Source organism: Echeneis naucrates, chromosome 11 (assembly GCF_900963305.1).
Source record: "Echeneis naucrates chromosome 11, fEcheNa1.1, whole genome shotgun sequence".
Taxonomy (NCBI): domain Eukaryota; kingdom Metazoa; phylum Chordata; class Actinopteri; order Carangiformes; family Echeneidae; genus Echeneis; species Echeneis naucrates.
In genome coordinates, this window is record NC_042521.1 from 4,018,060 (window position 1) to 4,035,336 (window position 17,277).

At 44.7% G+C, this 17,277-nt stretch overlaps 1 protein-coding gene across 4 annotated transcripts in view; it reads right to left on the reverse strand.

Annotated features, from left to right (window-relative positions):
* Positions 1-17,277, reverse strand: part of hivep1 (HIVEP zinc finger 1) — a 47,676-nt gene that overhangs the window by 16,754 nt on the left and 13,645 nt on the right. The window contains exon 1 of one of the 4 annotated variants that reach the window (XM_029513573.1): positions 12,495-12,693. The exons of the other annotated variants lie outside the window; for them this stretch is intronic. The gene's annotated coding sequence lies outside the window, so the exon portion shown is untranslated. Of the gene's footprint in view, positions 1-12,494; positions 12,694-17,277 lie in introns of those variants that run through there. 4 annotated transcript variants of the gene reach the window in all.

Genomic DNA, 17,277 nt, shown 5'->3' on the forward strand with positions numbered 1-17,277 from the left:
TGGACAGATGGGGCGTCCACCAGCAGAGGAGCATGCAGGAACTGCACCGGATGAGTGAACGGCGAGTCACCTTATGACGCAACAGACCCAACAGCAATGCTTTAAAGTCATTCCCCTGTTGGTGTGGAGCTCGTATTCGTGTTTCTGCAAAGGTTCAGATGGGTTTGATGGTTGGATGAGAGCAGCAGGATGTGAGGGAAGAGGGAAAGACACGTGAGGAGGAGAGGAAAGCTCGAGATGCTTCAGCAGGCTGAAGATGACGAGAAGGGAATCGGCAGCTGCCCCCTTCCTCCTTTTCACTCTATGGGAGGGAGCTGGAGATTATGTAACTCGAGCACCTCCACCAGCTCGCCGTACCCACCCGGCTGAGTGCAAACACACACAAACATCAAACACACCGACTGATGTCACCGAGAAAGACATTTTCCAACCCAACAAAAACAGATGGTAAACACGGGCGGAAACCTAAACGCAGGCTGTTGGCTGAGCCGAAGAAAATTCAGCACCTGCTACAGGATGTTAATCGTTTATTGACCCTGTAAGTAAAAAAAATAAATAAATAAAAAAAACTCCACTGATTTTCCTGCTTTTCTATGTCTTATGTGATCTTGAAAATAATTTCAGATTCTGGACAAAAAACACTGTCTGAAAAACTATTTCATATTTTCTGACATTTTACATTTCACAGAGAAATGAACTGACAATAATAAAAAAAAAAAAAAAAGCGTAACATGAAGCTCATCTACATCTAACATTAGAGCTGAAGTTAAGGATTAGGTAATCAGCAGAAAAATAACCTGAACCAGCAGACTGTTGAAGAACAATAGCAAACATTGAGGGTGAAGATTTCCAGCTTCGTTTTATGTAACAGCAAGCTGAAGCTGAACAGGATGTCACATCAGGTTCTGGCAGATTGGGATGATTTTCATCATGTTTTCCTCATATTTCTGACATTTAAAAATACACTGATTAAACAGACGGTTGTTCCACAGATGAATTCATAAGTAATTGTAATTGTTGGCTGCAGCTTCCCTCCACATGGCTTTTCCTTACACTGTTTTACAGTGAGTCTCATTGCAGGAGGCTGAGCGCCATCCAGCTGCAGCAGCCAAATCCTGAGCTAGGTTCACTTTGAAAAACGCCCAGTTTGTTCTTTCATGTGAAAGAAACGTCCTCCCTTGACAGTGAATCACTTTCTGAACAACTGCAATCATGCTTCATGCGATAAAACAGCTATTATTAAACAGGGACATCTCCTCCGATCGTCATAACAACAGCTGGGTGATGTGTGAGCTCTGCAGATCTGCCTTCTTCCTTTAAGGGAAACGTCTTGATCTTATCTCCTCTTTCTTCCTGCGGCCTGCCGAGGAGAGGTTGTTTTCTGCAGCCCTCAGCAGCTGTCAGTGATACTGTCAGCGTCTGACAAGGTCTTTATGTTCATGGACACGCCCGTACAAAGAAACTCCCGGCAGCCACCGGGGAGATAAGCCAGCCTGGGGAGTTCACTGAGGAGAGCGAGCGCTACAGGAAGTGTGGTGATTTCTGTCCCGGTCATCATGGACGGACGATGATGCAACACAGTCTGTCATCATCAGTCCACTCAGTGACTTCCTCAAGTTAGTCAGACTGAGAGCCGGAGCGGTTCGCTCTGTCAAGTGTAATGGACGTGTGAGGGGACAGAGACAGACGGGGTGAAGACGTAAAGACAGAGCTGGGTATAGGTGGTGACAATCAGATTTACAAAAGGAAAAAAAAATCCAATTTTAGTTTGTTCATTTTGGGTTCCTGTTAATGCCTGTCATGATTTCATGAAGATCAAAATTGTATTTTCATGATGCTTTCTCTTTTAAATTTACAAAATAACAACATTATACCAAACAGACAAAATCCAAAATTCACCTTGAAGAAGGCTGGAAGAAAATTTTCATGGCTGAAAATATGAATCAGTAATAAGAATAGCTGGGGATTTAATCTAAAACCATCAAATTTTGTTTATAAACCAATTGTTTCAGCTTTTAGCCCGTAACACTGACTGAAGAGTATCCAGATTTAACAATAAACATTCAGATTTGTCAATTAGTTCCATCCTTTTCTCACCAAATCAAAATGTTTTCAGTAATAATTGCAGTATTATATCTATATATATATATATATATATATATATATATGCTTTGTTAAAAAAACTGAACAATAAATTCATAAAACTTTTATGAATCAATAACTAGTTACACATTTAATGAAGCAAATCCATCAAATTTGGAGTTGTGTATCAAAAAGCTTGACAGATGAAACGTCTCACGTTGGGTTTAGGGTTCGGTATAAAACAAAGAGCTGAAGTGAGTCCTGCTCTCTGCAGGCTGGAGTTTCGCCCTCAACTGGGGAGACGTTGTTTATCTGCAGCATCAAACAGCTGAATAGAAAACCACAGAGCCGAGGCAGGTACGAGTTAAAAAAATTCGGCACCAGCCAGAGCTCTGGGAAGGCACCTTTTAATAATGTATGGCTGCGAACGGAGGGAGAGATGTAGCTGTAGCGCACAAACACACATACGGAGGATGAACAATGCAGCTGTCCGAGTTACCTGTTCCATTTTCAATAACGACAGTAATTGGAGGAGAAGTAATTATTCCAAAGCTGCAAACAAGCAGTCAACACATGAAGTATTGATCACACGCTGCCTCCTGCACACACAGACAGTGGTTTGGTGCGGTATCTGTACAGTGCTGCTGCCCCCGCAGGAAACTGTAGGTGGAAGAAGCAGCAGCAGACTGGAGGCCACTGATTATTGGGAGTGCGTGGGCACCCTCGTGAAAAATTGATAGAGCGAGAAACCTACTGGGTGGGTAGAAATGTGTTTTGGGGGGGGGGGGTAACAGTGCAGGTGGAGGACGGAACGTGAATGTGAATGTGAATATTACCTCTTGCATCTTTTCTAGACCGTCCCCCAAAAATCTGCCTGCACCAAAACAGACGAGGACGAGCCCGAGCAAACACAATACAGAACCGCCGAGCCAAGAAACACCAAGTCGTGATTTCCTTCCCTCGCACTCGCAACTCATAGAAGGTGTGAAGTCTGGGAAGCCCGTTTTAGGATGTAGTAAAATAAATCACAAGAATACAACCTGCAGCAAGCAGTTAATGCGTTATTGTCATTACCGATCAATCTTTGGGCTCTTTTTCTCAGCTTGTGCATTCTGAGAATGACAGATTGAGCCTGAGACACTAAAATATGCCCTCCAACTCTTTTCTTTTTTCTTACAAATCACTCCCTCATCGTCTCCTTTTAACAAACAAGTCAGGTCACAACTAAAATGTGGCGATTGTGACATGATATACTTGGCCTGATACAAAACGTACTCCAGATAATGACAAACAATAAAACTGAATGAATCATTATGACTCGTCCATTTCAATAAATGCAGCTATAAAAGCAGCAGTCTGTTTGCGGTGTGCAGATAACCTGTGTTGGATCTGCAGCCGACGTCCAGGCATACAAAACACATTTAAGAGGCGCTGCGGCTGTGCAGAATGATGCTGAAAGAACAACCACATGCTCCACAGCGGAACCACATTGATTTAATCCACAAAGTGTCAGAGAGAGTGTTTAAAAAAAAAAAAGAAAAAGAAAAGAGTGCACACAACAGAGAAACCGTAAATCCTCCCCAGATGCTGCACTTGTAAAACCTCTGCGTTCAAGATGTTCATACGAGCAGAATCGTGCCGTCAGTCCAACACAGAAAAAACCCCGTGCTACATAACTAGCATGCTAACTACAGTCGAACAGAGCAGCTAAAATGTGTATATAGCAGCTTAAAGTAAAGAACCTGAGCAAATATTTTTAGACAAATATTCTCGGCTGTGACACTGAGCTGCGGTTCTCTAAGTCCTGACTGAACTCGGAACTACTTTTCACTTTTGGTTTCTGTCATTTTGAGTCTAACTGTGTCAGATAAGTTGCAGACAGCTCATTGAATTCAGCAGCGCAACCTCGAATGTATACACTGCTCACTTCCTTCTTTATGGAGGCACAAAAAAAAACAAAAAACGAGCAGCACATCACCTCTGTCCAGTCTGCGTCTCAGCCCCTCAGGTTTGTCAGAGTCCTGACACTAATGTCGCAGCTGTAGAGTCGTCTAACGACGCCTGGACGGGGCTCATCAGGCAGGAAGCACATGTCACTGGTTTCAGTGCAGAAACACATTTGGCAAGCACGCAGCGAGCTTTGTGCGTCAGCCAAAGGAGAAGTGGTGACACCTTAAAAAGACCCACAGTGTGTTTTGCAATCATGATGAAGAAACTGTCAACTAATCCTGAGCATACTGACAGAAGACTTTATCTAGCTACTGATATATGATTAGTCTTAAATCTCAAATGTCATGGAAAACTGTTGGTTTGAATTTCATAAAAGTCATAAAAGCTTCTTTTGAAGTGCTTCGGCTTTTTCATCTGTGCATTTTTACAGCATGTTTACTGCTGTTCATATGCAAAAGCTGATAGATTGATGAAAGTTATTTTTTAGACAGAAATCTGCTAAGCAGCTTCAAGTTTTCACTATTTTATTGAAAGTTAATAAAACCAGAAAACAATCAAATAAAAGTCTTTGCATTAAACATGCAGCCTTTAATGCAAAGCTTCTCTGCACCACAGTAAAGCAGCTAACAGACAACATTAATTTAAGAGAAGTTTGCAGGTCACAGCTTCGTGGTGATGATAATGGACAAATCAGACTTCACGATGAATAAAACTCAGGACTTACATCAGTATGTTTTGTACGGAGCTGCCAGTGGTCCCTCAGTGCCTGTCAGACAGAAACAGAGAGCGACTCTACCAACAACGGCGTGAATCCTCAGGCGCCACCGTCCTATCCTGCCCACTTGTTGTTGGCTACCGTGGCGCCACAGCTGAGTGACAGCACACTGACTGCTTCCTGACTGACTGACTGAGCCGTTCACATTGACAGGAGCTGTCACATCCAGTCTGACGTGAGCCGAGATCTCTTGGTGGACGGCGGCTTTTAGGAGCTTTCAACCCTTCGGAGCCCGGACACACACACACACACACACACACACACAAATCTGGCCTCAAAGTCCCATTCAGCACAGGACAAACAGTCACTTTATAGTAAAATAATGCAGCATCTCTCGCTCTCAGCTTGTTGGTTAAAGTGTTTCTCAACAGTGACGAGGACAAAATGTTCAGTGCTTACCCGGGACTCTGCTGATGTTTCATGGAACAAACACTCAGCGACTCCTTTTGTTCAGGAACAAAAGGCAAGTTGACAAAAAAAAAAAAAAAAAACACAAACAAAAAAAAAAAAAAAAACAAGTACACACAACCACACACTCCTGTGTCAACACAAGCAGTCACGAGTGTGCGTTTTCATCCTATCAGCTGTGGAGCTGCAGCGATGTGGGGTGTAGCCAGTGGTTTCCGCAGAATAATGTGACGAGGAGGGGAATTCCTGTAAGGCCCAGGAAGAGGGGAGGGAGGGGAGGAGGGGGGAGGAGGACCTGCCCAAACAGAGCAGGCTGGGTGACGTCACTCAAACCGGTTTTGGCACCCTCAAGGGGATCCTTCTCTCAGATTCCCTCCCTCTCTGTGTTTGTGTTTGAAGGGGAGGGATTGAACGGGCGCTGCCAACTGCTGGTTGCCCAACAGCTCCACTTACTGAGTGAGAACAACTCTGAGGTTTTTGAAGCAGAGCACAAATTTTATTTCAACAACCTGATGCGATCCTACGGCCTCCCTTTCAGTTCCTCCTCAGTGGTGAAGTTGCGTGTTAGCAGTTTGTTGGTTTCAGTTTGATTTTTGTGTGTTTGTTAGAGCAGAGTCGCCTTAAAAATCCCCTTCAGACATGTTGAAAGATTTGGACGCTTTTCCTTTGTGTTGCATTCCTGATTGTTTATTCCAGCTGACGTTATTAAATATATTTTAAATAGAAAAGTTGAACTATTTGGGGAACAATTTAGCAAAAATTGGGTTGGGTTATCATTTGTGACTGATGTGGCTTCTCCACAATGAGTTGGCCTAATTGTCTCCTTCTTCATCGAAAAGTACAATTGATTGGTGTAGTGATCGTTTAGTCGAGTGACAAATTAACTGGCAACAGTTTTGATAAATGCTTCTTCATTTCGGCCTTTTTCTTCTTAAGATTATCAAACGGTGACGATTCCAGTGTTCTCACGTTTGAGTTCAACTTCGGAACATTTTAATCGTAATAATGAGGTTGGTCAGTGATCGACCTCCAGATTAGTCAAAATGTCACTACTCATCCTTCTACAGCACAGAAACGGCTTCTTCAGCAGATAAATGAAGCTCAAATTTCAAAAGTAGTTCCAAAAAGCACATTTCTCTTTTCCCTCCGTGCTGCTTATGTTTTTCTTTCTGCACCTCTAACCAATAGATTTTCTTCTAAAGCTCAGTTAGATTTTATCAGTTTATCTGACTGGAGTCCATGTAAACCACATTAAGCAGCCTGAAAAAAAGAGAAAAAAAAGGTTTTCCTTGCTTTGACTTAAAAAGAGCAAAGCGTTGCTGCTCTTAATCTTAACTGAGGGAATCCGTGGAAAAACACCCAGCAGCAATATTGTTTTTAACTCCAAAAAAATAAAAAATAAAAAGACATTCAAGGCCGTGTGTGGGCGCTGGAAGAGGCTGGGAAAACTGCAGGATCTTGGGAGAGCTTTTTAAAGTCAATATGAAATTGTAGCTCTCAGCTAGAGCTCTAAAAAGAGGAGAGGCTGGTAAACAGTCAGTGACTGACAGGCCGATGTTGACACCGACGGCCAAGATAAAGCTGCAGGCTCGGAGGAAGGGCTCACTGTGAGCTTTTAAAAAAAGCGGCATGGTCGATATTTAAAGGAAGGGATTCACCCCGGTGAGGGCTAAGCCCGCTTTGTTACATAAACATGACTATCTGGTTCTTAAATGACAGAGGCATTTCCCTGACTGACGCTCGGCTGTAGGTTTAACCTCACAAAATGAAAAAACAAAAAAAAAAACCGGGAAGCTCTCTCTGTTTTATTTTTGGATTCGTCATTCCTGGGAATTCTGATGGTTTTACAGTTTGGCCACAAAAGAGGTTAAAAAAAAAAAAAAAGATAATATTTATGCAGGCTGGGGAGAACAAACAGTGTGGCCAGACACTTTCTGCAGCGTCACTACTGAGGCACACCAGATAAATACTTGACAGGCGAAGCGTCCAGGATCAACACGGAGCTCTGTAATTATTCCGACCAAAGCAGCAGCGTAAAGTCGCTGTTGGTGAGTTATAAACAAAAGTAAGCACTGACTCACTCCGACGGCTCCGTCGAATCGACCCCTCCTGTTCTCAAAGATGACCTGAAGAGGAATCACTCTGCAAACAAAGTATGTGTTTGCCTGTCTGTGTGTGTGTGTGTGTGTATGAAGGACACACTGCCTCATGCCTGTAGGAACATCTGAATCAATGACAGCTGAGCTGGTGATAATTCAACTAATGCACGGTGTCCATTAGGTTAAAGATGTCTGCAGAACACACACACACATCCTCAGTCATTCATCTTCAAAATAGTCCAAGTGCATTTGTTGCCAAAACTTCCTCTGCTCCCCGCACACAGCAGCCGCCCACGCAGACTCCTTCACACCCTCAATACCAAACTGAATCTGATCCAAAACCGCCTGGTCAGAGCTGACGAATAACGAAACTCTCCAGTTTGACACCATCGTCGTCTAGTTGTCTGATCACAGAGCTCCCATCATGCCCCTCTTCTCACAACATCAGAGCAGAAATGCAGACAAAGGCCACATTCAGATTTGGTTCATTTCCACCTGAGCAGACCGGCAGAGTCTAACCGGCACAGTCACTTGAGGCCACTCGTCAATTTCACGATGAGCCACTTCATACTTCTGCTTCACCACTTAGAGCTCAACGTTTACTCTGCCACATCTCTCTGACCGGCTCCTTTTCAAAACTAAAACATACGAGAAGCTCATCAAAGATATCACACGAAGATTTAATCGACAGCTGCAAACCTTTTTAGTTTGTCACATCTTTAAAAAAAAATAAATAAATAAAAAAATCAGACTGCTTGCTTCTTACATGGTTTCATTTCACTGAGTTCAAATTATCTAATATTGCACAAACAGCAGCTGGCTGGTGGAGCAGGACTTTGTTCCTCTTTCTGCTCCCTTTAATCCTTTCACAGCACCTCACATTTATCCTCAGCCCCTTTTTAAAACCTGATGCCTCAGCGGGGAACCTCATGGCTAAACTGTAAGAGTAGTAAAAAGTGCAGTAAAATCCTGCTTACACATCAGGATTAATAATGAATGATGATATATCAGTCAGAGGGTGGAAATATTTTATGCTGAGTACTTTTATTTTGATACTTTAAGTTTTTCCTTAACATACTGGTATTTTTACATTAAAACTGTGCTTTTACTTTGAACCTGTGATGAATGTACTGGTGCTTTTACTTTGGTAGGGTCTTCATATTTCTTCCTCCCCTGCTGACCACAGGGAGCCATTTCTGGGGAAATGTTGAAAACCTGAAACAGGAGTTCACAGACAACCCCGCCCCCCCATCAGAGATGGAGGCTGTGACGCAACCACCCAATCAGAGGAATCCACCGTGACGGCAGCCAATAAGTTCCATCCGGTCGACAGATGTCGGTCTCGTATCTGTGAATCTAATCACAGTAGCATCCTCGCTGCAGCAGCAGAGACTGTTACAGCGGCCGAGTCTTTCAGGAAAGGAGATGACTCTTAATGAGATCTGCAGCTGATGAGGCTCAGTACGGTGAGAGTGTAACAAAAGGAAATGAGGATCTGAGGGAAGGCCGGGTCATTGATCGCGTTACAAAACAGCAGTCAGATCCTCAGCTCCCTCTCACCTATTCTCTTCCTCCTTCCTCCCCCTTTTTGAAAAACAATGTGCGTGTCTCCACAGCCATTTGCCTCGCGCCGCTTGGCCTCAGGGGAGGAGGTCGGATGTTAATGAGGGCCCCGAGTGTACGTGGATGTGCTGCACACGTCAACAGTGTGAAATGAATGTTTCAACTCATACAGACTCGTGTTTCAGGCTACAACAGATCAAACGTTTACATTTTAACTGAGAGCAGATGAGTTTTGTCGTCATTTTTCTGGATAAATCCAGAAAGATGGAGACGCAGCAGACAGTGAAATCTATATTTGGTGCCTACTGTGAAATGTGGGGTGACCTCAGGGCTCTGTTGTCGGCCCTTTTCTGTTCTCTCTGTATACGAAATTTGCTAATGATACTCAATTTTACAAGCCCATAAAAATGATTCCGCTCTGCCAACAAGGCACCAAGAATCTGGGTACTGAATTTGATTCTTTCCCGTCTCCTGATCCAGACTTTTCTGGTTTACTGTCCCGTTTCTCCCACGTGATCATACTTAAAGTCTTCAAGTGGCTCCAAAATGTGGCAGGTCAAATTTTAACCAAATGCAGAATATTATACCACGTTCCTCATCAAGGTCACACTTCAACTCTTTTTAACTACACAAGGGGACAGTTTGTTTGGGTCTATACTTTTTTCATCATCACACTCAGAGGTTGTTGTCTGTTAAATTGCAGATGTTTTTGTGCCGCAAAGGAAGTGAAGGGATTCAAAGTCCATTGGTGGTTTGTTTGGACTTGAGTAACAATCACCACACAAACATTAAACAGAAAAAACCACAGCACTTTGCCACAGTGTTTGACTGACAAGAGACCTGCGGGGCAAACACCGGGAGCGATGAAGAAATCCCGAAGAGGTTGAATTTAGTCAGAACTATTCAGTGATGTAATCCAACATGGATACAGCGCTTTCAAAGGGAGACTTTCCCACACATAGCAGTGTGTTTCTGTCATACAACGTCTTGTTGCAGTGTTGTTACAGTGCGCCGTCGGCTCGCCCGGAGAGACCGGTGGCCGTCTCTGTAGACTCCCACAGGGCTTTCCTGCAGCTGCTCTGAGCCTCGCTCTGGTTTCTCTCAGACAGCCATCTGCTTTTATAGCTCATTTAGCACATACACGCTGTCACATGTACGCGGCTGGTCCTGCATGTAAACATGGAGGGACGTGTCTCAGCAGCAGCCACAACAAAACTCCCCCACCCTCACGCCAGTGGCCAGAATCAAACTTGTGAGGAAATGTGAGGTTTTTAAGTTTCTTTTGACAGAAACAGACGTACGGCGGTCAGCGTGGGCCAAAAACTGTATGTGAGACATTTACAGGTTATCATGTTACAGTAGGCAGCCGGAGTGAAACTGAGCACCATCATTACCCTGCACGCCGTCTGCCTAAATACTAATTAGGGCTGCAGCTCGCAACTGTTTCCACCGTCTGCTGATTATTTCATCAGATTGTTGATGAAAGTCTTTATCTATGACAGAATATTTAAAGTATGCTGACTGTTGGTCCCTGATTCATGGTGATGCTGCCAGTTTCTGGTGAACCTCTTTTGTCTGGAAGAGACTGAATTCTGGGAAAAACAGGGAGATGGAAAACATTTTTTTTTGACCTATGATGTGACATGGACGCCGCCGCTGATTCTTCCTCTGTGGTGTTGTTGTCGCCCACTCCCGAGCCATTTGCTGCTGTTTCTCTGTGCTTTGCTCTGCCATCAGCAGTAGGCAGGAGGTAACGTTGCATAACTATGCCAAGCGAGAGACACGGCGTTCCCTCGCTGTCTTTTTATCTTCCACCTCCTCGTCTTGATATTTTCTCACTTCTCAATTTCCCCATCTTGTCTTCCCTTTCCCTCTTTCCTCCTTCTTTCCATCTTCCACCTTCTTTTACGCCCCCATTTCCTCCCCCCCCCCCCCCCCCCCCCTCCTGCCTCCAGTGCTCCACTGCCCACTCCTCTCCTCCGTTTCTATCACATCAGAGTTTAAAAACAGTACGAGGACATGGTAACCAACATCATGTCTGAGTCTTATGAAACCAAACTGTTCTGCTCCCACTGCTGCCACCAGAACCAATAATAGCTCCAACTGCTGATAAATTCCTTCATCTGGGACTTGTTGGGCCGATTAATCAGAAAACGTCCATCACGACATCTTCAAACTTCCTCTGCTGAGTTAAAAACCTGAATATCTTCAATTTATTTTCATCTAAGATAAACCAAAGCAGCAAACTGTTGCATTTGAGAAGTTTTTACTAAAAGCAGTGACAACACGATGTATGCGAATGCACATTTAAAGGTTTGTGGTGCTAATTTTCAGTCTGCTGTCTTTAAATATTAAGAAAAGACAAGGCTAGAATGAGATTTGGAAAATATGATTGAAAAATGTTTATGTCACAACGATCGCTGCAGATGTTGTGATTGTTCCGGTGTCTGAATGTTGGTGTCTAAGAGTCACGAGCTTCGTATGCATCATGAATTAGTCAGTCTGTTTCCATTTAGCTTCACCACCTTTGGTCCCAACCTTTCCTGTGAATGTGCAGAAGAACAGGTGAGTGGAAGCAGCGCGGACTCTGGAGGAATAATTCCAGCTGATGTTGACAAACGAGTTGATGCATTTGAAGGACAGCGAAAAGAAGGAAAGCTATTAACAACAGTCAGCAGCAGCAGCAGACCTCATAAATGACCTCATGGTGTTTCTCCTCTATAATAGGTACATCTATTCTTACATGAAGCCGCTCGGCGGGGGAGAGCGAGCGGAGCTAAGTGAGCCTGATGATCTCACAGTGTGTGGAAGAAGCAGCGAGAAGTGTCTAAGTTCAGCTCTGCTCTATCTCTGGGCCGAGCTGTTGCATAACAGCCCTCGGCTCATCTCCGGCTGCAGCACGCAGGCTTATCCTCCCGCTCATGTCGTACGTCAGCTGCCACAGCCGCCAGGACGAGGGCAGGAAGACACAGCAGGGGTTGGCCCGCCGTCAACCCCCTGACCAACATTGTTGATAATCTGATGGATAAGATGGACGGGCCCAAATAATTCAAATCGGAATGGCCAAACAACACTCAGCCTCTTTTCTGTTTGATTGTAAATATGAGTTACACCAAAACAATGAGTTGATGAGCCGATCACCTGAACACGCAGCAGTTCTCCTGATCAATCCATCATTGAAGTTAAAATGAACATTTCACAGATTAAATGTGAGTTGTCTTTAAAAATCTCTTGTTGAAAGTTGCTTTGAATGGCTCATTGTTTGGACTGACAAAAAAAAAAAATAAATAAAGCAATATGAAGTCGTCCCCCTGTGCTAAGATAATGGATTGAGGAGGAAATAATGGATTTGTCCAGTCCCGGCTGGATGTCCACACACCAACAATGAAAAGACAAAGAGGTTGTCAGAGGGAGCTGAAGATGACTGACAGGATGTAAAGTAACATATGAGAGAGAGCAAATGAGGAGGACGAGATGGACAGGAGGGAAAAAATAATAATAATAACAATAATTGGGAAACACAATGAAAGTGAGCCCAGACTGACACACAAAACTGTGAGTGAGGACTGAAACACAAAGTAACGCACAGAGAGGAGCTCTCAGCGCTGGAACAATACCTGTCAGGAGGGAGAAGTGGAGCCAAGAAAGTCGACACTTTCTCTGAGAGCGGCTGGCTGGCTGGCTGCTTTTTGCCCTCCTGGTTTCAGGCTCTCTTTTGGGGGAACACCTGACATTCCCGAGCCAGACAGTCACCACTTTCCCAACCAATAACCGCCGACATTCCTCTGCCTCTCTCTGTCCCCCGCCAGGGGGAGAAAAAAAAAAGAAAGGAGGAAAGTGAAATGCCTCTGCAGAGCAGAAAGCCGAGCGTCTGGCTGCCGTCTGTCCTCGACACACAGCTGCGTCTCTGCGCTTTCACTTCTCCCCGCTTTCTCCACTGTCAGTGCAGCAACCACGCTTCTTTCTCCTCCCCCCTCCTCCTCCCTTTTTTTTTCCTCCTTCCTTTTAAATCCCTACTCAAAATCTGGGAAAGCCCTGCCTGCCTGAGCTCCGACTTCCCCGAGCTGAGTAACAGCGCTCTCTCTTTTTGTGTTAAAAAAAAAAAAAAAAAAAAAGAGAGAGAGAAAGAAGCAAAACAAAGCAGGACGGAGGATGAAGTCCCTAATTCCTTCGCAGGCGTTAACTCCTCCACATACACACTATCAACATCAGATTAGCTGCTAACCTAATTGTGGCGTACAACCTCCCACGTCCCTGCAGAGGCTATAAATACTCATCTATCTGTTGTGTGCATTGATCCTATCTGTGCAGGACGAGCAGGCGGCGCTCACCGTCGGGCCAATGAAGCCACCGAGAGACAAATAATCTGGGTGGGGAGCGTGTGTTGAGGTGCAGTTTAAAAACAGCTTAGTTTAGCTTAGCATAAAAAGAAAAAAAAACAGGAAACAAGGAGAAACTAAATGCATCTGCCTGCACCGCTGAAGATAACACGGGGAAAACAAACACAAAGACGGCAGGAGTGATTTCCTGGAGTCTCCCAAAAAGCCATCATCTTCCAAACCAAGCTCCCCCCCAATCCAAATCCAAAAAAAAAAACCAAAAACAACAACAACAACAACAGGCGGCTCAGTATTACTATGATTACTTGTTTCTGTTGGCAGAAGGAGAGGAGAGAATCGACTTCTGTCTTTGTGTGCTTTAAATAAGGAGCTGGAGTCAGGATGTGGTTGGTATCACTGTGACAGGAAGTTAATAAAATAAACACATTCATGCGCTCATTAACGGGTTAAAAAGCTTCTAAAACATCAGCCGCCTCCTGAATCCAGAGGTTACTTGCTGTGGCTAAATTTAATGTCATTTACAAGCAGGAAGTTTCCGTTTGATTCATCGTGAGTTGGTCTGGCCTGCAGGCTCTTGTCCACACAGATGTTTTGGTTTTTTATTCAAAGATACTTAAAGCAAACAGAAAGCAGCAGCCCACAAGTCTGAGTGAAACGGAGTCCAAATACCGTAAAACACATTTCACATTGACACTGAGTCAGAATGGACAACTGGACCGACCGGCAGCTTTCTATATTAGAAACAAACATCAAAGTGTATCTGAAGTCTTTCTGAAGCCGCCGTGTGTTGTTTTCTTCTCTGTTACTGCGAGCGAGCTGCTGCCGACACTCTTAGTCACGGCTTACAGATGGAAAATAGGAATTGTGGTTATAAATAAAGGCTTCGATTTTAATTTACTATTTAATTTTACTGGAGTTTGGGATCGTCCCCCTTAACCCACCTGACATCACTCTTTCACGCTCTCTTTCACACCTTTAACTCTTGGTTTCTGCCATCCATCCATCCATCCATCCACATTTTGCCCGCTCTTCAAATTTTCCGTGGCTGAAGAAACACTGTGCTGCTGCTGCTGCTGTACGGATGACCAGCTTCCCATTTGAAAACAAAAACGGAAAAAGGAAGTGGGTTCTTCTGACCCATCAGACTGATGCAGTTTGACGGAGGCTCGATGTGTCCGTGTGGGGAGGAGCTGAGTCTAACAATGTAAAGCTAAAGTCAACACTTTAGGGAAAAAAACATATGAAAGATTAAATATCCAGAAATTCGTTTCTCGTATGTTAACCGGTGAAATTGGTGGTTTGGGCCGGTAAACGTCAGGAGCTGTGGTCAGATTTCTTTTTCTCTGATAATAAGAGAAAGATTGTTTGAGTCTGAGGAAGGTTTCACCGATCCAGGTGTGAACGCACACACGCCAGTTTTAACTCTCATAATGCGGCAGATCACAGGAAAGTCAGGACAAAACCCAGCAGGACCGGATTTTGATTGGCCCAGATGAGCAGAAACAGCGATCACAGTTAATAACCAACATTACTGCCTGTAGCAGGAAAGAGTGAATATCAATAATCAATCAATAGCGCTGATGATTGTTTATATTTATGGCTTTGTAACAACGTCTGAGGATTTTGGAAATATTTTAACAATCAGGGGGTTTTCACACCTGACTGTCACAGCCGACAGCCTCCTGACCTCGCTCTACAACCGTGTGTGGCCTCGTCTGTCAGCCAGTGTGCGTACGCCTTTAAAATATTGACCTGACCTCGCTGATCCCGCTCAACCTTCCTCATGGCTCACTCACTGTTTGGGAGCTTTCAGTCTTTCAGCATTGACCCGCTGGAATCCGCTGGGTCTGGGCCGCCAAGACCAAAAGTCCCATCCAGCCAGCCAGCCAGCCAGCCAGCCAACCTAACCCCCCACCCCCTGACTCTTTAGGGCACACAACACTCACTTCCTCCTCCTCCTCTTCCTCACTCAGTCAATACCTTACAAACACACAAACCACACACATAAAAACAACATATTTCCTGCTGATGGCAACCAGCCTGCACAAGCAGTGAGGAAGTAATCCAAACAAAGAGTGGACTTTATGAATGGACAGGCAGAGCTGCTCTGAGGTGGGCCCCCTGGTTATTATTTTTTATTTTTTTTTGTTGTTGTTTTTTTTTTTTTTTCTTTAAAGCGGCCCCACAGGGGAACTTGTTTGCTGACATGCAAAGGGTCCACTGATTCCCGTAAAAACGCCCACAGTCTGATGCTATATTGGTTTCAACTCCATTATTCAGCATCCTGCTTTCTGCTGACGGACGGCTGAAGCCTGTGTGTTTCCAAACTGAGTCAACAAGTGCATGAATGAATGTCAAGAGGAGGACGTGGCCTCAGCTCGGGCTGAACGCCGGGAGGGACCGTTGGATCGGCTCCTCCACCCAAACCAGTTTAGGTTACATTTGTTCATCCACAATCATTTAAATATTACTAAAATCTGCAAAGCACTCTGTGAAGGACACACGAGACCCAAATATTGTCTGAGGTGACCTTTGACCTTCAGCGACCAAAATCAAATCAGGTCAGAAGAAATTAAAAGAAGTTCTTGCCCACATTACTGAGATATCACATTTAGGAAGCTGAGGTCGGACTCGAACGTGTCCTTTCAGCACTTTAGAGGTTTCTGCTGTGGACACTGCTTCAGGTGCGTTCTAATCTGTTCTGGTCTCCATCTTCCCACCAACCCTGACAAATGACATAAAGCTCGAAAGCTCCAGGTCTCCTGATACCTGATATCTCTGCAACAGCTGCTGACACAGAGTTGTGGCTTTGGCTCCAAAGTGTTTCCCACATGAAATCACTACTACAGATCTTATATTCTCTTTTTTATGCCAACAGAAAAAGAACAAAGCAGCACATTTCGTCTGTAACTTCACGCTCAGTGTCTCTTACAGCCATTGTGACTTTTTGATTGGAGCTTTTAAAGGGTTCACTTTGAAGAGACCGAGTTTATAACTGTATCCAAAACGGTTGGAGATCAGCGACCTTTAGACATAAAAAAATAATGAGATGTCACATCTCCACCGGCAGCAAAACGTTCAGCGCTTGGCAGGCAAAGGAAATTTGGAAAGTATCGTCCAAGTACAGAGTTGGTGTCAGGGCGTGGTTGGCTGTGCATCGGAAGAAAGGGCTGATTCTATACAATAAAAATGTTACTCAGCGTGTCTGAACATGACAAACAGATGTGTCATTCAAAAAGCAGCTGTCAGCAAGTCAACAAACACACAGAACACCATCCTTCGCTGCACATCATCTTCAGGTCTGAAAAAAAAAAAAGAAAATACAAGCTGCTCCGTCCCAGGAATCAAACCCAGAACCTTTTTTTTTTCTTTTAAAGGTTGATCTCTGGTGGAGCAGAGGAGTGCCACATTTTAAAGGTGGGGTTTTTAATGTGTTGTGGGGGTTTGTTCACCCACCGTTCCCATGAGACCTGACAGTTAGTCCTTGTTAGTGCTTGTGACTGTCAACAGCACAACCTGATTGGCCGGCATGCAGCAGCAACGATGACAAACGTCCCACGCAGCTGAGAAGTGTCAGTATAGATAGACGCAGCCCATGGCGCGACCTTAAGGGAACCACAGAGACAACCTTCCACCTTCCCACCTGCTCTCTGCTCCACCTCAGCATCTGGAGGACGAGGCCTCCCGAAGGCCCAACTGAGGCGACAGCAGAAGAAAACGAGTTGCCGCCACAGATGTGTGCGCTGACGTTGAATTCATTATGCTGCTGCACAAACTGCCCTCATTAATGTGAACAGAGACGACGTGTTCATAAACAGATCTGAGGGGAGAGGCCGAGTCAGCAGCTCTCAGAGCCGCTTCATGAATCCATGCATGATCCGAGCAACAGCCTGACGCTCCAGATCAACTCAGATCCTCAAGAGGGGGTGTGTGTGTGCGTGGGGGGGGAGGTCTGCTGTCTCCTCCCTTTTCAGTCTAAACTCACATCCACACAATCAACGAATGACACACAGCCACCTCCGCCCGCTTCCTGACTGACCTCACCGCCACTTCTCGTCCT